Source organism: Taudactylus pleione, unplaced genomic scaffold, assembly GCF_031769625.1.
Source record: "Taudactylus pleione unplaced genomic scaffold, aTauple2 ptg000145l, whole genome shotgun sequence".
NCBI classification, from domain to species: Eukaryota; Metazoa; Chordata; class Amphibia; order Anura; family Myobatrachidae; genus Taudactylus; species Taudactylus pleione.
Window position 1 is genome coordinate 6,308,410 of NW_028284547.1, and position 27,148 is coordinate 6,335,557.

Sequence of the window (27,148 nt, forward strand, 5' to 3'; positions counted from 1 at the left end):
CCTAGATGGGTCACGTGTTTGTGCCGCCCACTCGTGTCGCTTAGCATAGTCATCCAGCTACCTCGGTGCAACCTTTTGGACATAAAAACACTATTGTAAGGTGTGAGGTGTTCAGAATAGACTGGAAATGAGTGGAAATTAAGGTTATTGAGGTTAATAATAGCATAGGAGCAGAAAAACCTACAAATTCTGTGATTTTAGCTGTTTTTATGCTTTTTTTCAAAAAAATACAGATCCAAAACACAAAACCCAGAACCCAAAACACGGAAGGGTGGTTTTGGCAAAACCAATCCAGATCCAAAACACGAAGAAAGATCCAGATCCAAAACCAAAACACAAAACACGAAAAGTGGCCGGTGCACACCCCTAATATAAATATATATATTGGAGAGAGAAAGTACTACAAATACTGTAAAGGTAAAATTACTCTGATAACATTTGCTTTTTTAGGACAAATAAAGAGCAAGATTCTCTTTAAGAATATTAGAGGACATTGTGGAAAGGGACATTGTTGTCTGCTCAAACCATCTAAACACATTTGGAGGATTCAGAAAAGCTATTTTTCAGGAGAGCAGATAACATTTACAGCTTATTTGTTTCTAATCTAATGCATGATCAGTCTTATAGGAGAGAAACCATATATTTGCTCTGAGTGTGAAAAACAATTTACAAACAAATCAAAACTTTTTATACATCATAGTAGTCACACAGGAGAGAAACTATTTATATGTTCTGAGAGCAGCACATATGCTCTGAGAGCAGCACATGTTTTTCCCAGAAGTCACATCTTGCATTCAGAACACTGAAATGGTTTCTTTCCTGCGTGAATCATCTGATGTTTACATCAGATGATTCACGCAGGAAAGAAACCATTTCAGTGTTCTGAATGCAGCAAATGTTTTACTGAGAAGAAATTACTTATTACACATCAGACGATTCACACAGGAGATAAACCATTTACATGTTCTGAATGTAGCAAAGGTTTTTCTCTGATATTGTGTCTTGTTAGACATCAGAGGAGTCACAAAGGAGAGAAACCATTTAAATGTTCTGAATGCAGCAAGTGTCTTTCCCAGAAGTCAAATCTTGTTAAACATCAGAGGATTCATACAGGAGAGAAACCATTTCAATGTTCTGAATGTCATAAATGTTTTACCGAGAAGTCACCTCTTGTTAGACTTCAGAGGAGTCACAGAGGACAAAAGCCATTTAAATGCTATAAAATGTTGCAAATGTTTTACCCTGGAGCATTATATTGTTATACATGAAATGACTCACACAGGAGAGAAAACATATAGATGCCCTGAATGTAGCAATGGTTTTGCAAGCAAGAAACACTTTTTAATCACATGAGGAATCTTTCCAAGGCCCTGAGTGTATAATGGTCTTCTTAAGTAATTTAACTTGCATCACTTCAATATATTTTCAAGTGACAACTTTTTTTATGAATGTTACAAGTGTTTTATATAAATCAGTCTTGTTAAAGACTAAAGAGGAGCAACATTTGTAGTTGATCCTCTGTTGTAGTGGAATGTAATAAACTATGTATTTGATAAAACCCTGCAATATTTCTTGAAATTATTATTCATTTTTTTGTAAATATGATTGTCACTATCATGGTATAAAGGGGTTTCTACTAATTACAATTACTTAATAGTATACAACAAATAAAAGTCAAAATCAGTTTTCTTGGTGTATTGTGCCATTTGAAAATATAAATTATTTGTTTTATAAAAGGAAATTTATCCATATTAAAAATATCAGCAACAAATTCAAACTTAAAATATATTAAGGAAAGTGATTACTAATTCTGAAATCATTAGGACTTTTGTAAATGTAATGGTGCCACAGATCTCTGAATTATATAGCATTCTATCTTATGCAGGTGCTAAAACTAGTAAAAATAACTTTCTATCCAGTAGCACAGTGGTAGTTAACCTCATCCTCAAGAGCTACTAACAGTTCACATTTTCCTGACTACCTAGCTGGTGCACAGAGGTAGCCATTACTAACTTCCACATTTTCAAACATGTGTTGCATTCATTCCTAACTGGCACATTCTACAGATCCACAGGTGGCCTGGAAAACATGAACTGTTGTTGGCTCTCATGGACCAGGTTTGGCTACTCCTGCAGTAGAGACTTCCAGCAGCTCCTCTCATTTCTGTTTTCCCTTCTCAATTGCATGCAACTTTGTTACACACTGCTGGACTCATGGATTTTTATTTACAGTCCAATAGGTGGTGACAAGCTGTGGTGCCATTAATGGTGTATTCATGCTGTTCCATTGGCAACTCCCCCTCTAGTGTGTAATTGATTTAACCCTGACTAATTGAAAATTCCTTTTATAATTGACAAAGCTTTGAATACTGGAAACTTCAACAAGCACCCTGTACTCTGCCATGTTTCTATTGGAAATGATGTGTGTGTGCAGGTGATTATTTTGTAGAGTTATATAGTCACACACTACCTCACGACTGAAAGTTTGAACAGTCCAGTTACATATCCAGTGGTTCAGTAAATTTTTTTACAAAAGTACAGCCCACTTGGCGCTTAAAATCTGTGTCCATTTAGACAACACACCAAACAGAAACTTTCAACTTAATGACAGCTGTCTCCTAGGAGAGATGTGGGCTCTCCATACAGATTAACTATATAAAAAGGTTTAAGAGAAGCACTACAAAGTCTAATATTTCTTTATGAGTCTCCTGACGATGTCCTAGTGCTGAAATGTATAGGGGTGTGGCCTGGTGATCTGCCTTTCTGTGGTTAGTTCTCTGGTGAAGAGGTCCTGGAGACATTCAGGATGCCAGCTGGGAGCACCTTTTCTTTACTCTGCTGTCAAACTCCGGGTGGTTAACCGCTTGTTGTGGTGTGCACACTCTGCTTTTTTTCTTACTTGACAGTACATTTTATCTTGTTAATGCATGATGTGGCACCCCCTGCATTCTTCTGTTTTGTTTTTAGATACTTCCCGACTAGATTTGGGTAATTACGAGGAAGACGCCGGGCTATAATATAATGGTGGCCAATGCTGTGATATGTGTATTTGACATTATGTTGCTATATATTTGCTAAACAGACTTTCACCTGTTGTGCAAGTGGCATTCAGACAGGTGTCTTTGTGTTATTCATCAAAATAAGCACACTGAATTTATATTTTTTTCTTGTTTATAAAATATATATTTAACAATACTAATACAAAAAACATTTATCACAGTGCAATCAGAAAATAAATAAAAAATGGAAAATAAAGAATAAACTATAAAATGTAATCTATGAGAATCAGATGCAATCCAAGAATCTATATTTTAACACAGTGAAATGGAGTGTCCTAGTGTAAAACAACTCAAATCACTTCTAAGAGCAATGTATTCTCATATATAGAGTGGGAATAGCACACATCCACCCAGTCTTTCTAGCATATAGGCGCAAAGCTATAATCCAAGATATATATACTCATATGTCCATATTATGCTTAAAAGAGTGATTATAATCCGGGATCTTGTACCTACATATTTATACTTAAGGCAGAATATACATATTATCCAATTATCCAGATTTGAAACAGAAAAGTTCAGTCTGCAGACACAATGTTTAATAGAGAGATGACAAATGTATCTAATTGTCCTGGCATTCATTAAAAAAACTCTTGTTCCAGGTTACATGTATCTTAATGAAACAGTAAGGACAAATCCCCAATATAAATAAAATGCATGTATGAGCTAAAAAGTCTTTACTAAGTGCTCTGTGTAGTATTCATTGAGTACAGAGGAGAAATGTCCGTGAATCTCAGAAAAAATGGAACATATTTGATATATGAAAGGCTTTTGCCTGAGTCTTACCATCTCACCTCTGGCTGCGGTAGAATCAATACATGAGCTGGCAGCAGAGTCCCATCATGCTTACACAGCAAGGGGAGAGTTAGGGGCAGGTGGAACAGAGTCACTGACCTGTCTGATATCGGCACTCAGGTGTTAGGCTGTGCAGCATCACTCATCGATATGTGGCCAGAATAAAAAGGGAGAGAGGATGTAGCCATTAATGTGCTGTGGACACAGCGCAGGATTGAACTATATTTAATGTTGTGTTAAAAAGTTGTTGTCAGGGTACCTCTGTCCAGGCTGTCACAGGTCTGTTGCCTTAATGCATTTCTCTGCCTTCTATGCCGGCAGTTTCGTCAGAGGGTTGTGGTAACCTGTGGCTTGCCTGAGTCACTCTTATATCCTTGTTTTAACAGGTGTATGTGATTAAGTATTTAATCAATGACATCACCACTGTATTTTCCTTAATGTCAGTTGGTTATTTAACTTTTTATTTGCATTGAACTCTGGTATGGATTGAAGATCATCCAACAAATTCTTCAAATAATCATTTCAGAATTTTTTTTGGTCATAAGACTTAGTTAACAAAGCACCAATATTAAAATTTAGGTCTCTTAGTTAAACCTAAAAAATCCTAAATATTAAAAATACAGTATATATAAAAGAAAAAAACTTTTTTTATTTTTATAACATTGAAGATTAGAGAATAAAATCACCAATAGATGCATGTAATTATAACCTAGGTTGTAAAGATTATTCCAGCTCAACAGGGTATAAAATACTCCTTTAGAATACACAGAGTATACACAAGTAAAGAATTAGAATAAAATAATAAGACAATTAAATAAAATACCATAAACAGTGAAATAAAGAATCACATATACTAATAAAGTGCAATAATTTTATCATATCTATATTTGTTTATTTATTTATTTACTAAAGCGCCCAATCATCCAAATGTTGGTTGCATCCATTAATTTGATAGCTGTTTGCAAGGTGTTTATACAGTAAAAATATTTGGTTGAGAACCTAGAATCTATTTTATAAATTACATATATAGGATTACAAAGGAAAAAAGGAAAGAGATCTATATTGCAGTAATCTTGGTTATCAGATGGGCATGATGTGCCCATTTAGTCCTTCCCATGTCTAAATGAACCCAATGGTCCTGCCAAGGTAGGAATAATTAAAAGTCTAGATCTTTTGTTTAATTTAATCTATCAGGGTGTAGAGGTTTGCGCCGAGTTTAGCCAACATATATTTGGGTGACTTTGAAGAAGAATATATATGGGGCAGTCAATTTGGAGCAATCCTGTTCCTCAAATACATAGATGACCTGTTCTTTATATGGGAAGAAAATGAATCATCTATTGCAAATTTTATCACCCATCTAAATGATAATCAATATAATATTTCCTTTGTTAGCACCTACCATCAGGAAGAAAAATAACTTTTGGGGTATTGCCCTAAAAATCATCAACAATACAATAAAAACCAGCACATATAGAAATTAGGTAGACACCTACAATTGTATTAACTATAAGAGCAAAAATAAGAAAAGCTGGTTAAACAATATCCCAAAGGGACAATTAAGGAAACTTAAAAGAAACTGCTTTAATGTAGAGCATTTTTCAAATCAAGCTATTGAGCTAATATAGGTCTTTAAAGAAAAAGAATGTCTTGAAGCTCTTCTGGAAGAGGCCCTAGGAGCCTCTAAGAAATGAAATAGGGAAGTGCTTCTACAACCAATCAAATATCTTTTAGACACTGTACAAAATAAGGATTATTTGACAGCATTTATAACTAAATACTACAGCCAGTCTAAACAACTTAAGGAAATAGTGAACACACATTTTTATGCTCTGCAACAAGATACAGCACTTAAGGAAATCATAGGTACACACCCAAAGATTATATTTAAAAAGGCCAATAACATTAAATACCTCATAGCACCGAGTCTAGTTAAAAAAAAAACAGACCAGAAAGACAATATTAATTGGCTTCCACAAAATATAAAGGGGTGCTATAGATGCAATAAAACTAGATGTACCACATGTTCATTTATGACCAAACAGGTAAAACCCTTTGGTTCTACTAAAAACAAAATGATTTTTCTGAGTAAGTCATTCATTAACTTCAATAGTAATTATGTACTATATTTATTGCAATGTAGCTGTATGCTTCATATGTGGGACAAACCACTAGGTGTCTAAAACCAGATTTATGGAACATAAACGTGACATTGAAAATGTTAAAATGAATCATATCATTCCACGTCATTTTAACAAATATCAAGATGGGAACCCACAAACCCTTACCATTACAGGTATTGAATTAATAAAAAATACATAGAGAGGGGAAGATAGATGCTGGAAATTATGACTTAGAGACACATACTGGATTCTCACGCTACAAACTCTACACCCTGATGGATTAAATGAAACAACTGATCAAGACTTTTAATAATTCCTACCTTAGCAGGGCCATGAGGTTTATTTAGACATGGGAGTAACTAAATGGTTGCACATTCAATAACCATAATTACTGCACTAGAGATCTTTTTATTTATTGCACTTTATTAGTAAAGGTGATTTTTTATTTCACTGTTTATGGTATTCTATTTTATTGTCTTATTATTATTATTTTTATTCTAATTATTTACTTGTGTACACTCTGTATATTCTAAAGGATTTTTTTATACTCTGTTGAGCTGAAATAATCTATACAATTTAGGTTATAATCAGATGCGTCTATGGCTGATTTTATTCTCTAATTTTCATTGTTATAATATTAATAAAGTTTTTTTCTTTTATATATACTGTATTTTTAAGAGACTCAGGTTACTGCAAAGTTCTGCTGAAACTGCTGGTATAGAGGGCAAATAAATGCATTAAGGCAACAGACCTGTGACAGCCTGGACAGAGGTACCCTGCCGACAACCTTGGAACACAACATTATACAGTATATTGTTACATCCTGCACTGTGTCTGCGGCACACGACAGGCTACATCCTATCTCCCTTTTTATTCTGGCCACATATTGATGAGTGATGCTGCACAGCCTTACATCTGAGTGCCAATATCAGACAGGTAAGTGAATCCATTCCACCTGCCACTAACTGTGTAAGTGAGGTGGGACTCCACTGATGGTTCTTATATTGATTCCACCGCAGCCAGAGAATATCAAATACATTCCATTTTTTCTGAGATTCATGGGCATTTCACCACTGTCAGCCCCTCAATGAATACTACACACAGCACTGAGTGCTTAGTAAGGACTTTTTAGCTCATGCATGTATTTTATTGATATTGGGGATTTGTACTTATTGTTTCTTCAGTGAGTTTCATTAAGATACATGTAACCTCAAAAAATTGTTTATTCATCCTGCCAAAGAAAGAACCATCTGAGGCAGCCATCTGTGGTGCACTGCATAGGTTACATCTGGCAGGGTGTGCAAGTAGCAGAAGTATAATGTCCAGGTGTATAAAAAATAAAAATAAATGGTGACTACTTTATAAGTTAAAAACCATGTTAAACTTAATCAGAAATTAAAAAAATGAAAGAGTCATATGCAAAAAACCACAGCGTATTCTTTGCTCAAGTGTGTGGTCATGTCGCATCCAGTTTGTGGAGTTCTCATTGGCTGCAGCACCTGAACCCTTTCTCAGGGGAGTTAAAATGAAGATGGATTGGCAGCATTCCTGTGCTTCTGTGTTTGATAAATGGTGTAATTTTTGGTTACAAAGTAGTCAAAAATCCAAATCCAGTTCAAACTCCATGCTTACAGATGACATGCTTAAGATCCAGGCTATGGTAGCAGGCCAAGCTTGTGTGTACATGCTTTGAAAGGAGTCTCTTTTGCAAGAGATGCTAGGTCAGCTGGTACAGGGGGAGAAAGTGTTTGAGCAGTTTGTTCAACAAGTTAATCAATGGTGGTAGAAGATGCAACCTCATAGTTGTAAAATAAACTTTCAATACAGACTATTCTTGCAGAGAAAAGCATCTGATATGGAAGATGGCATTAGTTTTCCTTGAAAGATATGAAATATGGAGTTAGAACTGGAGTGGAGTTTTAATACCATGCTTTAGATGACATGCTTAAGATGCAAAAAGAAAAAACCTCTAAGTCTGGCGCTGTACCTCTTAGGTGTCAATATAAAAGGGAATATTCTGACTGCTACCTGGAAAACCAAAGTGGGGGATATACCAACCCAGACACAACTAAAACAGAAAAATACAAAAGTGATCCAAGGCACTGTCAGATTAATATATTTAATCAGATATTAAAATTGTACATACACATACATAAAATACAATAATTCAAATGTAATAAAATGTATAACTGTGACCTCCACCCACAAAAAAACTTCTAAATCTGGAAAAAAAACAGTGGTCTATTGTCTTAATTAGGAGTAATGACACAGGTAATAGTTTGTATCCACCTTTGTAGACAAATAAATCCAATTTCTAATCAGAATTTTTTCATTCCAAATTGCAACATGTAATCTTGGAGTCATTTACTTGTGACACTTTGCAGAGAAAATAATAAAATGCTGTTTGGATATATTGATTTCTCTATTAAAAGGTATAAAGCAGGGATGGGGAACCTCAGGCCTGGGGGCTGTATAAGGCCCACAAAATCATTTGGTCTAGCCCTTGAAGATTTATTCTGCTAGTCTCATCTGGCTAACACGGTGCCTAGAATGGCACCTTGCAGCCAGAACCTATGCAGATGTGCCATCTGGTGTGCACTTAGGATGCTTCAGAAAGTCACACTGCTGACCTAATAGCTCATTTAAGCATCCTCAGCATGCTCAGGGCATTGCTGTAATCACTGGAGATTGTGGCCCCACTCTTGAGTGATGTCATATGGAGGGGGTGTGGCCTGCACCAAGCCTGCAAATAATGTTATATACAGTATATCAAAATGGCCCTCGGCAGAAAAGATGTTCCCCATCCCTGGTATAAAGTGTCATTAGATCCCAAGAAATTGTTGACATGTGGAAATAGGCAAGCACTTAATAATAAGGCTCGTGTACAGACTTATAAATCACTGACAAGACATTTGTCTTCAGACATTGTTTATTTGTAGAATATTAGATCCCAGCATAGATGGTGTATTTAGGAAGTTTGCCTGTTCTTTTTTATGGCATCTCACACAGTGCTGCACTACCTGTGTAGGTAGATCCACAGTAAAATACAATTGCCAGTTTGTATCTGACCGTCTCTGTCTCTCCAGACTAGCGGCTCTCACAGTATGTAGCCCAGGGGAATGGTGTCAATAATATGCGGTTGGTACTTTCACAAGGACGTCATTTTAGCAGACAGGTGAAACACAAGACATCTTCGGTAATAAAATATGTTTGAAACCTGGTTATAACAAAGACCAGTCGGACATCACAAATGTGGTAAAAATGGCTGCTTAACCAGTGAACATACTCTTAGAAAAATGATGATATTTAGTTCATTTGTATCAAAATAAATATTTAAGATAAAAAAAATTTACTAATTGTAGGTCGGCATATGTCATATATTTAATTACTTGTGCCTGCGGCCTACAATATGTGGGCCGCATGACTAGACCGCTACATGTCCGGTTTCATGAAAATAAAAGATCTTGGAATAAGAAACTTAAGACCCACTCTTTAGCTAAATGTCACGACCTGTGTAGCTCCTCCTCCCTACCTCTGGTGTCGCTCTTTGCCTAGGTCTGTCTAGCCCATTCCACCCTGGCTAGTATTTGATTGCAGACCTGATTGCCTAATCAAGCAGCTGTGGGTTGCACCTGGGAACTAGTTTTATATTTCCTCAGAACTGAGCAATCAGGGCCAGGTCATCTAGTCTACCTCTGTGACTGTGCTCCAGGTTCCCAAATATCCTGCTTATTAACTACCTTGGATCTTGTCTTGCTTCAACCAAGTTTTCTTCTGCTTCCTGTGTAAGTTATCCTGGACACTATTATTATTATTATTACATTGCACCAACTTACCTGGACTTTGTTTAACTGCATATCAGTTACCCTGGATTTGTCGCTATCAGCAATTACTATGTTTACTTCACATAATCTGTATCTATTTATGCAGTGCATTGCTACCTTGGGCTTCTGTATTTAACTTTGCATATCCAGTCCGGTTCCATCCTGACCATTTCAGCATTCATGAGTATACCTTGTTGATTAATAAGTTATTTCAGTACACATGATAGCTGTATTAACCTTATTTTGAGCACTTCATACACACACAAACACAAAGAACCCTAGATTGTGACAGTATGACCTGTCCTAAAAACGTGTGCTTAAGCTTTGAGGTTAATTCAGGGTGCTAAATGTCTTCATTACAAATTAACACTCTGTCTCCTGAGCTGATGCAATTCATGGACTCTCGACTTCTGGCTGATTTTAAAGGGAGACTGATTCAGATGCAAACCTTGTCAACTGAATTACTGTCTGCACTGTCTGAATTTTCAGGGAGTAAACCACACCACATCAAAATGTTGTCAAGGGAACATGTTATCTGTGAAAATTGAACTATGTACTCTGGACATTCTTCTCCTGTTCAGAGTAATGGCAAGTTTAGAACTTTTAAATGACCTAGTCTCTCTGAAGCAGAACAAAACAAAACCATCGAAAGTATAAAAACCTTTGTTTCTATTGCGGTGTGTTTGGACATTTTATTCAGTGGTGTCCTACTCACAAGCCGGGGAATTGCATTCAAAACTCTGCTGTTTCCTGTGTAACCAAAGTTACCAGTGTTAGAGTGCCAACCCGAGTTTCCTGTGTTGGGGTACAATCCCCAGTCCCATGTGTCCTCTGGCCTGTGGTTCCAGTCTCTATTCCAACTGGGAATTCTAAGTTTGCAGGTCTCAAGGAGGGACTTTTTGTGCTTCACCTGAAGGGAGGTCTGGGCCTGATGTGCCTCATATGAATGGCATAACCCCAGGAGGGGTCATCTGTGCCAAAGTTCCAGAAGGGATCACTGGAGCCAAAGCCCCAGGAAGGGTTGCCAGTGCCAAAATCCTAGGTGAGGATTCAGAATGTCTGGCCCCAAGTGGGGGTCCCGAGCCTGTTGCCCCAAGTGGGAATCCAGAGCCTGTCGCCCCAAGTGGGGGTCCCAAGTTTCCAGCCCCAAGTGGGGGTCCTGGGTTTCCAGCCCCAAGTGGAGGTTCGAACCCTACCTGTCCCTAGGAGGGACTTCTGTCTGCCGCTCCTGTAAGGAAATTGAAGCCTGATTCCCCTCACAAGAGTTCTAAAGCTCCAGAAGGGATCTCGAGTGCCAAAGCCCCAGGAGGAGTCTCAAAAGCCAAACTCCAAAAAAGGGTTTTTAGTGCCTCAGCCCTAGAGGTTTACAGTGCTTTAGGCCAGGAGGGGTCTCTGAGTGCCATGTCCCTGGATGGGTCTCTGAGTAACATGCCCCTGGAGGGGTCTCTGAGTGCCATGCCCCTGGAGCAGTCTCCAAGTGCTGTGCCCCAGGGGGGTCTCTGAGTGTCCAGCCCCAGGTCTTGGTTTCAAGTATCCAGCCCCAAGACGGGGTTCCAAGTCTCATACCCCAAGAGGGGGTCTCAAGTTTCACATCCCAGGAGGGAATTTCAAGTCTTATACCCCAGATGGGGTTTCCAGTTATGACACCCCAGGAGTATTTTGCCCCAAGAAAAGGTTTCAAGTTTCATGCCCCAGGAGTGGGCTCTGAGGACAAAGTAAATTTTTATATTGTTATGATGGAGATATATATATATATGTATATATCTCCATCATAACAATATAAAAATATATAAATATATAAAAATAAATTGGAGACAGACCTATATCTATGTTTAATATATCACTTTATTGTAAAATCACTTTTGGAGAGTAATTCAATTATTTTCTCATTAGTAAACCTTCATTTATAGTTTTATCTGAAATCCCGGTCATGTGATGTATACAATACATCACTTGATCCGTGGATTATGTATATTCAGGGGATTGCATCTCTGAGTTGTCATAGAGACTGCTTCCCTACTATTTAGAAGCACTTCCTGCTCATGGACTAGTCTCCGGATCACGTGATGACTCACGTCACGTGCCCGGATATTCAGCGTCATATGTCATGTGACACCATCCCATAACACATGTCAAAACACTGGGTTCCAAATCACGTGATGACTCACGTTACGTGTTCGGATATTCCATGTCATAAGTCACGTGACACCACTTCGCACCATGTGATCCAGGATAATCAACTTACTTATTGTAGTTTTTACACCATAATTAGGTGACTATTTGTACATTTTCATTGGACAATTTAGTGACTCAGAATTATGGGAGTTGTAGTTTTAACAACAGTTATCACAATAAAATCTGTTTTACTCTCTTTTATCTTTAACACATTTAGATGAAAGAGAATCAGCAGAATGGATACATAATCTGTATTTAATGAAAACTAGGATGTTCTAAAACACCAATATATAGTAATAATATTAATTGGAGTGATATCTGGACTGAACCAGGATTGTACACCATGGACATTTGAGGGATCCAAGCTTTAATACATGGACATGGAAGCTACATGTTAAAGGACTATCCTTCTACCGGTAAATTTCCATTTATTTTTGGACAGTCCTATTTCCATACGTATATCAATTTCCATATCAAGTTATAAAAACCAGAAGTATATACAGGAACAAGACATATTATATATGGACAGTCACCAGGGTGAGGCAAACTGCTCATTTATGTTATTTTAATATGTATGTTATATTTTTATTAAAGTGGAATAATAATTCTTTTTTAAATTGTGTCATCTTCAGCACCACTATATTTTATTATTTACATGGTTTGAAGGTCTGACTAACCCTAGTGGCTGCTTGGAAAAACAGACCAAATTTGTGCCTGTACTCCAATGTATTGGTATCTTGGATCTGCAGTAGTAGTTAACACATCTGTCCTGGTACGAAGTAAAGCCTTTGTTCTTGCTGTTTTAAATAAGTTGGGATGGTACCCTCTTGCCAAGAATTTATTAGTCATTATATCCATCTGAATTATCGCATTTTCTCTTTTACTACAAATCCTTAGATTCCTTAGGTATTGCAAATAGGGTAGACCTCTGGTGGTTGCTGGAGGATGGCAACTATCGACACTTAGGCAGGTGTTACGATCCATTTTTTTGGAGTAAACAGATGTTTCCAACTTTAGCACCTCATTCAATTTAACTGCCACATCTAAGTAATGCACCTGAGAGTGACTGCAATCAAAGGTAAATTTGACAGCTGGGTCTTAAGCATTGATCTGCTCCATACAGTCCCTGAACAGCTGTTCCTACTTGTCCAAATCATGAACACGTCATCAAAATAGCAACAATAAAACACTATAAAGTTAGCTATTTTGAGATCCAAAAAAAGAGATCTCTTTCAACATGTATCATGAATAAATTAGCTAATGATGGTGCTATGCAGGAGCCCATCGAGCAGACTGATTGCTGTTTGTAAAAAATGTCTTCAAATAAAAAGTAATTGTGGGACAGATTCAGACCCAAAAGAGTAATGAATAACTCTATATTAGGATCCAGTGCTGGAAGAGCACCCAGTACGCTAATAATTCACAGGAGTGCTGGGCATGAACTATGTCTGTATAGATCATATGTATGAATGACTGGCCAAGGCACCCTGCATTGCCCTCATCTCAAGCATCTATATCAGTTTTCTTCCTTTTTTCAATTTGTTTGTGGTTCAGCTTTTTATCTAATTTTTTATTCATTCACTTATTTTTTTTGTCCATCGGTGGTGTCAAATCCAATCCAGTTTGTGTGTAACATCAAATAATTGTTGTGCTACATTGTTTATTATGGAAGTTGACCAATTCGAATGAACAGGAGGAAGTAGGATGTTTGATTAACATCACATCACAACTATGATGCAGAAAGGATTATCTTTAAGGACAATCTCCTCAAAACTGTGGGATTGGAAACCCCTGAACAATCATTTGCACAGTTTATATGTTTAAAAAAATGAGAAATGGACTATTACTTGCATGGAGTGACTTTGTCAGATTATTTTAGGGATAAAAAAAATCTCCCGTGGCTTTAGAATTAAAAATGTGCCTACTATAGGCCACTATAATCCTGATATTTGCAGGAAGTGGGCAGCAACACTTAATAAATTCTCTTTCAATTTGATATTATTAGTAATTTCAGAATCTGCCAAAGAGCTTGCCATGGTAAAGGAGAATATTGACTCATTTGAATCCCTGCATTTGGACCAGTTGAAAATTGACACCAATACTGATTAGTTAAATAAATTTACATTACAAATTGAGAGATACAGAACAGAAATAATCAAGTTGAAGATATAAAAACTTGATACTGTTATCAGAGATTACATGGAGGGTAACGTATACAGCTGGGTGTTTAATAGAGGATAATCTAACATACAAAAACCAAGGTTGAGACCGAATCGCAAATTTCTATTTGATACAGATACATCGAGTGGGGGCTGTCTCGTAAGTGAACAGGAATGTGCGAGGGACTCACTGCAACATTAGCTTAAAAAACCCTTTAGAGGTTACTACCAGGGCCCAAATTGGGTCCCCAGGAAAGGATGTACCCGCAGGTGGGGAACATGGATGAGGACGTGGCACAAGGGGGTGCAAAAGTAGGATTTACCATTTAACTTATCATCATGAACATTAACCACTGATGAAATAGAAGTCCTCAACAAAGGACTAGCTTTTGTTCCACCAATTTTCCAGATTAATTCTCCTCCAAGGTAGATTTTTATAAATTTGAATGAAGAATCAGGCTTAAAGAGTTTTTTGGAGACACTTCTATATCTGCCAATCAAGATCTTCCAATCTATAAACAATCTATGTTTGAATCTAGAACCACTAATCAAGGAATAAAACATTTTTCTACACGTATGAATAAGAATATTGAAGATAAAATAAAAAAATATCAACCTAGTGGTTCCAATTTATCCAAATCACATAGAAAAGCATTAAGTCACCTTTCTGGATATCAAGTCATAAAAGTCCGCCCCATAGACAAAGAGGGCAGAATTGTGGTCATAGACCTGGATGCTTATAAGTAGAGATGTGCTCAGACCCCCATGTTTTGGTTTTGTTTTTGTATCTGGATCTACCTTGGTTTCGGATTTGGATTGGTTTGGCCAAATCCTCACCTCTGTGTTTTGTTTTTGTGTTTTGGTTTTCAATCTGGATTTTTTCTTAAACAATTATAAAAACAGCTAAAATCACATAAAATGGACCTGTTCTTGTTCCTACAGTATAATTAACCTTAATAACATTTATTTCCAGTAATTTCCAATCAATTTTGACCACCACACAATATTATTTGCTTCATCTAATTAAGGCCCGCTGAAAACAAAACCATACGACTCGACAGAGTGGTCGCGAGGTTTTGCCTTGGGTCAGGGATCCGGGGCTGGCAGCTCTGGATCCCTGAAATTCAGGTGGGCTCAGATATCTTAGATCCAAACCTGCTCATCTCTACTTATAAGGCAGAAATGTATGGACAATTATCAGATCTTAATGTCTATGAATGCCTCAGCAAGGACCCCAGTGCACTTTACAAACAAGAATTGTATCTGATTATGGATAAAACATAGGGATATGGATTCATATCCAAAAAGATTCTAGAAACCCTAAGGGTGGATATAACGACCAGCCGTCCGATTCTCCAGATACCTCAATCTAAGAATCACCACCAGTGACTTATGGTTATCTCAGCACGTGTGGCTAATCTAACATGGTACTGCCACCACCAACAAAGTTCATGGGAGTTGTTAGGTTCTCCCCTCAAATATCAATTTGCACACACACTTACTTACAGGTACGTAGCTTTGACCTCACAGGCTCGTGAATTCGACAAAAACATGGAGAATAAATTGGATTTAGAATGTTTAATCCGAAAATTTTTTCCAAGGCTATTGATTATAGAAAAAGGTAATACAAATATGGACAATACAAATATATCACAAATAAGTTTCAGAAAATAAAATAATTAAAATGATAGGAAACCCAGAGTTTTTACACCTAGACTCTATTGTGAAGGAGACAACGGAGCATTGGATCCAGGCCAGTCATCAGGACTCTCCATAGGCACAAGAACATTTATCATTGAGGGAGAAGTGCAGTTATACCCTCACAGCTGCATTAGCCCCATCCTTGGTGTTTTAGCTCTTTCTTTGCTGTACACTGGATATTAATCAATCGTACACACCCTTCCACATAATTGTCTATAGGAAGTAGGGGGTCTTGAAACAGGGTGGTTGGGGATTTGGAAACCAGTTAACCGGTAACATAACTTACATTCCTGCAATCCCCATCATAAAGAATTTATATCCCATGACCTGGGTTGACCAGGTCTGACCATATGCATAAAGGATATATCGCTCCCCAAAGTTTATGGCCTGTTCGAGGAAGACAGAAATCTCCAGCAAGCCTTGTAGGAATACAGGTCATATACAGGACACTACCTAGATACCATATATGTATATATATATATATATATATATATACATGACATCATTCCTGGTGATTATTCTTGCGATAAATGCCACAGCAGAGTTTTCAAAAGTGCCTGTTCTATATACCATCCCCAAGCTCCATAAAAATCCACTGTGCCCTCCAGGCAGGCCCATAAGAGCAGCCCAATATTCTTTATACTGCACTGTATTAAAATTTCTGGATTATTTCCTTCAACTAGTAGTAAAAAATTAAACTACCTGTTTAAAGAAAACAGGTATAATTTCTACTGAGATTGCAAAAATTATCCCTTCTGCCCAAGCATCATTTGGTGTGCACTATCGATGTGGTGAGCTTAAACTGTATACGTGCATCCCACACGATAGGGGCCTGGAGTCGATCAGGAGGATTCTGACCAACAATCCAACATATGTGTGTCTGGATATAGAGTTATTCATTAGTCTTTTGGGTCTGACTCTGTCCCACAATTACTTTTTATTTGATGGCATTTTTTACAAACAGAGATCAGGCTGCATGATGGGCTCCTGCATAGCACCATCGTTCGTCAATTTATTCATTGTACATGTTGAAAGAGATCTATTTTTATCAGATTCCAATATAGCTAAATTTACAGCTGTCAAATTTACCTTTGATTGCAGTCACTCTCAGGTGCATTACTTGGACATGGCTTGTAAATTGAATGAGGTGTTACAGTTGGAAACATCTGTATACACCTTAACAACAGATCGTGACACCTTCCTAAGTACCTATAGTTGCCATCCTACAGCAACCACCAGAGGTCTATCCTATTCACAATACCTTAGGATTCTAAGGATTAAGTAAATAAGTAAAAGAGAAGATGCGATAATTCAGATGGATATAATGACTCAGAAATTCTTGGCAAGAGGGTATCATCCCAAATTACTTAAAGCAGCAAGAACAAAGGCTTTACTTCATACCAAGACAGTCGTGTTAACCACTAAGCAGAAGGATGCCAAGAAGAACGTGTGGACCCAAGAACATGTGGACCCCATTAGTCAAGGGCTAGTGAAAACATCAGGGGGTTTGTGGCCCAGTCTCGGAAGATGCATTATTGCCAGCGCTTAAAAACACCACTATTCTGAAATCTTACAGGCAGGGTAAAAATATCTGGGTATAACAAGGTAGGGAAGATTCCATACAGGAGTTATTCAGGAACATTTCATAATTATGGATAAGTATAGAAAAAGTTAATAATAGATACCAAACATATGAAGCATATTACAGGACAAATGTCACTCTAAAATGTAACTGTGTTGGTGGTGCTTCCATGAAATTAATGTATTCAGTATACAAATTTATGTATTTGCTGTGCTGCAGAGCATAGAAAAACAGGTAAAGAAAAACTCTTGTTTTGGTTCACTCTTTGTGTTTATTGAATAAACTTAAAATATAACTTTTATTACAATATGTAAATAAAATGTATACAACATATAGACATATAAATAACAATGTGAATCACAAAATAAAAAAATATCAAACATACACATAATTATGGTAAGGAGTTAAATAATTTTACATGAATAACATTTGTTCATGTACTCCTCCATCCATAAATAGGTGAAAATATATATCTATTAATGTTAATGTTAATAGTGATGACAGTATAAGTAGACCTGAATCATAGGGTCAGCAATCAAATGTATATAAATCAAATGCATTAATTGCCTAAGTATTGTCTCACTGAAGTATATAAGAAAGTATAAATAATCTTGTGCACACATCGGGTATTTAAGAGATCTAATTGTATCAGTTCAGGACACACCAAGTAAGTGGGATTAGCAGGCTTCTTTTTGTTCAGAGAAAAATACGGAAAATAAAAATTGTCTTAAGGATATTCATTAAGTTTATGACAAATTATATCAGTGATAATTATCACATGTTGTTAAGATATAAATATACATTTCCAGAGAGATAAATTGTAAATCATTGTCAACTCACATGTAAAAAATGACTCCAACAACTAAGGATAGATATGCAAATGGATCAGTTGTCAGCAAGTTTGTACCCGCTATAATAAATGCAATTTCTAACACGCAATGTACCCTAATTTACATATCACAGCATTAGGATATATTGCCGCTTGTATTATTTAAAAAAAAAAAGCAATACATTTTATTTGTGCTAAAAATAACATCTGAGGATATTGACAAAAAAAAGTACCATTTTGTAGCTATACCATATTGGTGTATTGTGTATAGAATAGAGGAGCATCAAGTGTTCCCTCACTATAGTCTTCTTGGAGATAGGACTATTAATGAGAGAGTGAAGAAAAAGTGGTTCTTGAAAAGTAGATACAGCGGTCTCTGGTAGTCTCTTTAAGGGAGTTAGATTGTCACTGGTGTCTTACAAAGGCATTGCAGGGACAAAATTAACCTGAGACTCCTGCATCCCACTAGGAAAGAAGAGGTTTGAGCAATACTTGTGTGATCATGCAGTAGGTAAGGTTGTAACATCAACCGACCGTGTCTGGAAAGTATCCCGTGTGTCATCAGGATCTCCGGAGTAATCCGCGTTTCACCTGCATAGAGGCTTGGTCACACTCCTTACCATAATTATGTGTATGTTTGAAATTTTATATTTTATGCAATTCACATTGTTATTTACTGTATATATCTTTTTTGTAGTCATAACAACAGGGTAAAAATATCAAATTCCTTGTGGTCCACAATGATATTATAGCATCCAAAAATCCTACTAAAAGTTACTTTCTTTCTCCCAAAGCTGTCAACTATAATTGCATTGGCTGCAAAACCTGCAGCTTTCTGGAGATAGGTGACTATTTTGTACACCCTCAATTAGGCGTTAAAATACCCATCACATTTCCCTCAACATGCTCCAGTAGATTTGTGATCTATTATATTAGATGCCCATGCAGGTTGCTCTACATGGGGAAAACAATGAGGCAGTTTAAAGAGCGCATGGCTCTGCATAGATCCAAAATCAGGGTGGCTTTAGAGAGTAAGACAGTTGCCAGGCACTTTAGGGACTACAAACATGACTTGAGCACCCTCAGATACAAAATGATTGATTGATTGTATCCCCCCAATATTAGGTGTCAGCGGATGTCAATTATGCAGAAGATATGCAGGTGGACACATAAGCTTAATACCATGTATCTGCATCGTCTCAACAAAATGATGTCCCTTACATTGTTTTTATAAATATTTGGTACATTTGTGTTTCATCTAGCACACACTAGTTGTTAGCTTACCCTGTAATTTGATTGCATGTTAATCACTGTATGTTAGTTCTGGCTTTCTATCTTGTTACATTATCATATTGGTATATTAATGAGTGCATTTATTAGCAATTGATTGTTCTCTCTATAGATGGAGCAATGGTTATATCCATTTGTTTATTTACATTACTTTGGTGATGGGTCACGTGTCTGGTACATACCTCCTGACTGGTGCTATGATGCTGATACCGGGGCAAGGGTAGTGACGTCACTGGTGCTGGACGGAGAGTGCATGGGTATGCTGCACAGGTGAGTTGCTATTCAAATGTTTGTTTTGTCCTTTATATTTGATGATGTCTTGATAACAGTTGGAATCCTCTAAAACGTTGACTTTCAGAAGGGGAGTCAAGCATCTTGGCTTCTCACAGCACAGCCTCTGCATCTGATCATGAGAACACTGCTGTACTTAAGAAATTTGGCCAATGTTCCTATTAGCCTTTAGGGAATCGGTTCATCTCAGTCACAGACTCTCATCTTATCAGCAGGCTGCTGATCTTGACAGTATCGCCCTTGAGGACCCACCTGCCCTTGCCTTTGAACATGATGACCCATATACCCTTGCCTCTGGGCATGGGGTCCTGTCTGCACTTGCCTCTGGGCATGAGGTCCTGTCTGCCCTTGCCTCTGGGCATGAGGTCCTGTCTGCCCTTGCCTCTGGGCATGAGGTCCTGTCTGCCCTTGCCTCCGGGCATGAGGTCCTGTCTGCCCTTTCCTCCAGGCATGAGGTCCCATCTGCCCTTGCCTCTGGGCATGAGGTCCCATCTGCCCTTGCCTCTGGGCATGAGGTCCCATCTGCCCTTGCCTCTGGGCATGAGGTCCCATCTGCCCTTGCCTCTGGGCATGAGGTCCCATCTGCCCTTGCCTCTGAGCTTGAGGTTTCATCTACTGTTCTGAGTGCCATTGTGTCAGTTGTCAGCCCTTGTGCTGCTCTCTCTAATTTTTATTTCAGGGTCAACCAGTTGTCTGAGGTTCCTGTCCAGCTGGGGCTGTCTGAGATTCCTGCCCATCCAGGGCTGTCTGAGGTTCCTGCTCAGCAGGGGCTGTCTAATTATTATTATTACATTGCACCAACTTTCCTGGACTTTGTTTAACAGCATATCAGTTATGCTGGATTATGTTGCTATCAGCAATTACCACGTTTGCTTCACATCATCAGTATCTATTTATGCAGTGCATTGCTACCTTGGACTTCTGTATTTAACTTTGCAAATCCAGTCTGGTTCCATCCGGTCCTGCCAGTTTAACTGTGTTCATAGACTCCCTGTTAATTGTTCCATTCTGAACCCAGTGATTATCCGTCTGCATTGCTTTGTTCACACCTGACCATTTCAGCATTCATGAGTATACCTTGTTGATTAATAAATTATTATTTCAGTACACCTAACAGCTGTATTAACCTTATTTTAAGTACTTCATGCACACACACACACACACACACACACAAAACCCTGGATTGGGACACTAAACATGTCTTCAATTTCCAAAAAGACACATGTGTACCCTGAGGACGGGGATACGTTCCCCAAAAAAGTCGCAGGATGGCGTCACTGCGATTCAATTTTAAACTGATCTTGTCTCAGCCAATTATCCAGCTTCAGCAATAGATAGAAGTAAAGTGATCACAGACAGGCTCTCATCGGAGCCCTTGTCCTGGCGATTAAGATTGATGCATCCAAATGGAACAAGAATCCTTATTGCTGAGATTTGGGAGTCTATTCATCAAGCCGTGAAAAGTGTGAAGAAGTTGTCCATAGCAACCAATCAGCTTTGAAGTAGCATTTATCAAGTACAGTCTATAAAATAATAGGCAGGCACTGATTGGTTGCTATGGGCAACTTCTCCACTAGTCCACTTCTCCCCACTTTCACTGCTTGAAAATAGAACCCATGAGGAGAAAAGGATTCTTAATTTTCAGGGGGCAAATTTCATAATTTAATAAATATACCCCTGTAGCTTATAATAAGGTAAGGTGTCCCTTTTTTTACATTCCACATTCATGACATCACTAGGTGACCCGTATGTTCTTTAGTAGAGGGTTTTACATTTGCATCCTTATTAAGTGTCATAATACAGACACGTTAACAAGGATCATTTCTCTTTGTTCATTTAAAGAATTTCATATTCAACTGATGATATAAGCAAAGAAGGGAGGGAAGGTAGGTGCTAGTTACACCCTAGAGTACAGGCCACACCTCAAAAATACTGGTCACACATCCCACATCTCTAATCACACCCCGGTGGTGCTGGTCACACCCCAAGCAGCGACACACAATAGACCCTTCATAAATTTCAGCTCCAGGCCCATGTGGACCTTAATCTGGCACTGCATTTGTGTATGGAATTATGTCTGGTTAGTAGTTTTTAATGCTACAGTGTGTGTGAGTGTGCATGTGTGTGTATATATATATATATATATACATATATATATATGATAAAAAAACTAAATATATATTCAAAATAAAAATAAAAAGTCAAATAGACATGAATAATAAGTGGATATGTACATAATCCCTATGAGCCATTGTATGTTTTAAGTGTATTATATGGATGTAAATATAAGTCAGTGTATTAATATATGTTTCTTAATTATGTTCATATGTGTTTTAGATTTTAGAGATAGATGTGTCTAATATCAACTGTGATCTAAAGATCCAGGAAATAAATGAGTTAAAATAATCTAACTCTGGAGTACCTTATTATTTTATAATGTGCAGCAATATAACACTCAGAAAAATGGATATTGTATTATGCTTGTGTGGACTCGCTCTGAATCAGGGCCGTCCTTCCTAATTTTAGAGCTGCCTCCTGGCTGCTCGCATAGCTGTGGGTGACCACCCACAGCTATAGCAAGTGGCCAAAAAGATGGTCGTGATGGTCAAGCCCAACGTGACCATCGGGCTTGAGACGAGACCCTTGTGGTAGGGTCTCGTTGCCGCAAGCCCTGAAGTGCTTTCAGCTCTATCAGAGCTGAAAGCACTCCCACTGACATCACTTGTGATGTCAGTGGTGCCGGCCCCAGACGGTAGGTGTTCCCATGGGAACGCCTCCATCTGGCCCGCAACGCCCACGGCATGCCCACCAAAGGGGGCGTGCTGTCACTCACCATCAACAGCACGCCCCCTTTGTAGCGAGACACATAGGGATGGCTTGGCCATCATTATCCTGGTCTCGTGCATGCGCATGGCGGAGCCGGCTCCCCCGTGCGCATGTGCACTGGGCCAACATTGACCCGCTTGCGAGCGCTCAGCTGATTGTGTCATCTAGGCAGCACAGCATGCATTCTCATCCTGGGGCACATGCCAGCACCTGGCATCTAGTGTCAACCCCGCGACATTAGCCGCACATCAGCATCCAAAGTGCGCAGACCGGCGCACCATCGCCAGTGTCAACCCGCCAACATTGGCTGCACCTCGGCATCCAAAGTGCACAATCTAGCGCACCGCCACCAGTGTCAACCCAGCAACATTGGTCTCATCTTAGCATCCTAAGTGTGCGTCATCCAGCACACCACCACCAGTGTCAACCCAGTGGCATTGGTCGCATTTGCGCAATCCAGTGCACCACCGCCAGCGTCAACCCGACTATATTGGTATTATCTCAGCATCCTAAGTGCATCATCCAGTGCACCACCACCAGTGTCAAACTAGCAACACTGGTTGCACCTCCACGCCCTTGGGCATATTTCACCAGAGACTTACCAGTCCTCAAGGCTGCCTCCACAGCCCAAAGGCTGCATCACACCTTTGGCCCTCAGGCTACAACTAGTCAAGGCATACCAACCATCAAGGCTGCTCCCACAGCCCAAAGGCAGCATCACACCCAGCCTTCAAGGCTGCTGCATGGCCGCATCCAGCCAAGGAATACCAGCCCTCAAGGCTGCTGTGGGACTAATTCCTTATTATCATGCCCAAGCCTTAACATTAGGGTACTTAAGTGATTGTAATTGCTTGCTATTAGTCTCTAGGAAAAAGTGGTGAAGAATGGCATAAAGCAGTGTTTTTTAGGATAAAATAAGTAGTCCCATCAAATTTGGGGTGCCTGAAGATGGGTGATCGCATTATTGTTTGTCTCTAAAGTGAAGTTTTAGAAAAAGTTAAATTCCGCCATCATACATGCACCCGCAATCCCAAAAACACATGGCCCCATCTTAGAGCATCCCTAGAAGCTTATTTTGCTAGTTTTTGAAGTTGTCCCCCCACTTTGTTGATTTTTCACTCCAAATTTCTGTGTATTTTTTTCTTCTTTTTTGGGGTGAATTATCCTTTGGTGGGGTGTGCCAAGTGTTCTGGATGGTTTCCAAACATCTGCACCCCAAAATTTAGGTTTTGCACATATTTGCTCCAGCCATTCTGTGCAGAAAAGTATTGCCTATTTCAGTGCATTGAGTTTCCACTTAGGTGAAAACATGATGGAATTGAATTAGGCAAAAAAATGTTAAGCGAAGTTTTCGCCAAAAACAATGTGAAAATGGCTTTTCACTTCTAATTGAATACGGCCCTCAAAGGGTAATACACGCCTCCTGGTGGAGTCACAGGAGGCGCATAAATTCAAGCCCTGCTTATATAATGAAGTCCCTGGGAGCACTTCAGTGCAAAATTATAGAGCCTATTACCTTATTCCACCTTTCCTGAGCATGTCCTGTTATCTGTTCCTGACCTTGGCTTGTTTGTGACTCCAATTTCGTCTGACCCATGGTACTGCATTTGATATCTGGTTCTGCCCTCACCTACTCCCTGTGACCCGCTTACATCTGCTCCCTGGTACCATCTCATTTGTTTGGTTCTGACCTGGCTTGTCGACTACACTTAAAGTCTTCTTAACTCCATCCACAGTTCACCAGAACCTGCAAAGGCGAATCTAACCTGAGGGCCGTGACCTGTGTGTCAGAGACAGCCAAGTTCATACCTTCTTGCAAGGTATTCCCTGGTGAAAACCGCTGGCAAATTAGACTCTGTGCCTCAGGTATATGTCACACCAATTCCCTAAATAGGGGTTGCATCCACAATCCATCCGAGAACTGGGAAAACTATTTTGGGGTGGTAATGCTTTGGCTAGGGGACCCAGTGAAAGGGTTTCCTGGCTGTGGCATTACACTCCATCTAGTTTGAGCCTGGTGCTGGTTTTAAAAATTTGGGGAACCCCAAGTCATTTTATCCCCGTATTTGTAGAACCAGTGTCAGCTCACAAAGTCAAGTACTGGCTCATAAAATATGGGGGACCACTACACATTTCATCACCAATATTTCTTGAGCCAGGACTGGCTCACAGAGCCTGGGACTGGTTAATCTTTATTTTGGGGAACCCCACACTGTTTTTTTTCTTGATGTAACACTTTAATTGATTCATTAGAGACAGACACATACACGGGTCAACCTGATAATGAATGTGTCTGCAAGAGACACTGCTCAGGAGGTCCATTTAAAATCTCTATTTTTAACTGATTTTGCTTAGATTACAACTGTGATTTTAATCATAATTCTTGGTGAATTCAAATGTTGTATTCCTGTCCATGGAAAGTACTGCCATGTTTAGATATTGGTGTATTCTTTTCTATTTGTGTTTGAGTACATTTTAACTTTGGATTTGGCCATGTTCACCTCTGAAAATACGGAAAACATACCCATGTTTGCCTTAATAAATTTCCATGTTTTAAAAACTGACAAAATACTCCCGTGACTGCAAATTCAGACCAATATGATTGTTAGTAAATTTCCCCCTCCATGTCACATTGATGTTCAACTGTTGCATATTAAATTAGTCATGGCAGTCTCCTGGTGCATCACATTGTAGTTAAAATGCATTTTCAGCAAAGGAAGATGCAGAAAGGATGATCAGCTGTTGGACTTGCACACCGATATGGGTTTTTTGGTGCTACTGCAGCAATGATGTATGAGGGCATACCTGTATAATTAAGTCTATAGGATGCAGAATCATTATAGTATCTTGTGCATCAGGTGCATGACCTGTGCATTAGGTTAGTATATATAAAGGGGTACCTAGGTGGTAACTCATTCATTGTATCTCACATATTATGTGCATTAGGTTATATATGAAGGGGTATCTAGTGGGAAGCATCATAATAGCTTACATATTACTGCATGCATTAGCTGTGAGGCCAAAATAAAGAGCAAGTAAAAGATCTGTGGGGTTGGCTTGCAAGAACATTCAGAGCACCCCCTCACCACCTTACAATCAATGTGGCACCTCATGTCCTGGCAGGGAGGGTTGCTCACTTGGTTGGAACCCAGGGACCTGGCCAGCTCCAGGCAAATCTGAACCTTCCTCAGCCTAAGGTGCATGCAGGTCCTCTCCCTCCCGAGGGCTTACAGCCTACAGGCATCCACCTCATGCTCCATCAAAACCATTTAAGGAGATAGGCAGGCCCCATTCAACTACAAGCACCATGGCCTACGCCATCTGCCAGCCCCTCAGGCATCTGAAACCCTATAAGTGCAAGGGAGTATCAACCAATTACTGCTATGCATCAAATAGAAATCATTTAGAGGTCACATTACTCATGGCACTAACCTTGGCTGGAGGTGGTCAGAGGGCATCAGGGCAAGATCTATATCTTAAGCGCAAGCTCTTGGGTTACAAGGTGGGTTGGTTTTCTGTGCTCAGTGGTGATATTCTGTGGGGATTAAGTGGTAGGGACAGATGTGTAAAGGTCATTGAATTTCAGGTGAACTCTAAAAGGTAGAGTTATTTTTTCTGAGTAAACTTCCCACTGTAAAAGTGTTATCTTGAAGACCTCCTTAGGGAATACTTTATCTGTACACTGTTGCTCAGAGTCTGATATACATGTCCCTTAGTTGCACTGCTTCATAGGTGCTTGTTTACTCAGGGTGTCCGTTGTGTTGGATGTAATACAGCATCACACTATGAGAAGATACTTACTGGCAGGTGCCCGGTGGTTATATACACAGCATGTGAGTATTAATGCTGATGGGCTTGTTGTTTCCAGCTCTACCCTGCTTGTAAATGGCTTTTGCCTTGTGTTTAGAGGGTACAGTCAGAGAGATATTCTTGTCAGTCTATGTCCATCCCTGGCAATTGGCACTGGATCCTGCCATGTGCTGTTGCTGCTGCTCATTCTTCAGCAGGAACACCAATCCTCCTTGCTCCACTGCCAGTGACTCCAGGCAGACATTTAGAACTATGTAAACATGATGGGTCTTGGGTTGTGAGTTGATCAAAGGGATGGCAGCAAAGATACCCATATACACATTTGATTATCTGGATGGGTGCTAAGATTCATGGTTTTCATGTCTTGTTAGGTGCCCACTAAGAACCCACACACTGAGAAGGGCACATACATCACAATGCTTCACTTTGCTGTCATCCATTCAGTGTTCTGGAAAGGAAGATAAATATGTCTAATCTAAGTTGGTCCTTAACTAGCCTAGTCTGTCCTAGTGGTGCCAAGGCCAGGATGCACAGAGGCAGCAGTGGTACTGGATTTTCAAGGAACTTTCATAAGAGCTGCCATAAATGGTGACTGTGACAAAACAAGACAGACTTCTGGCTAATATCTGCCTATTTATTACTCAGTTAGGGGACAATTCCCCCTACACTTGAGAGATTAGTTGGG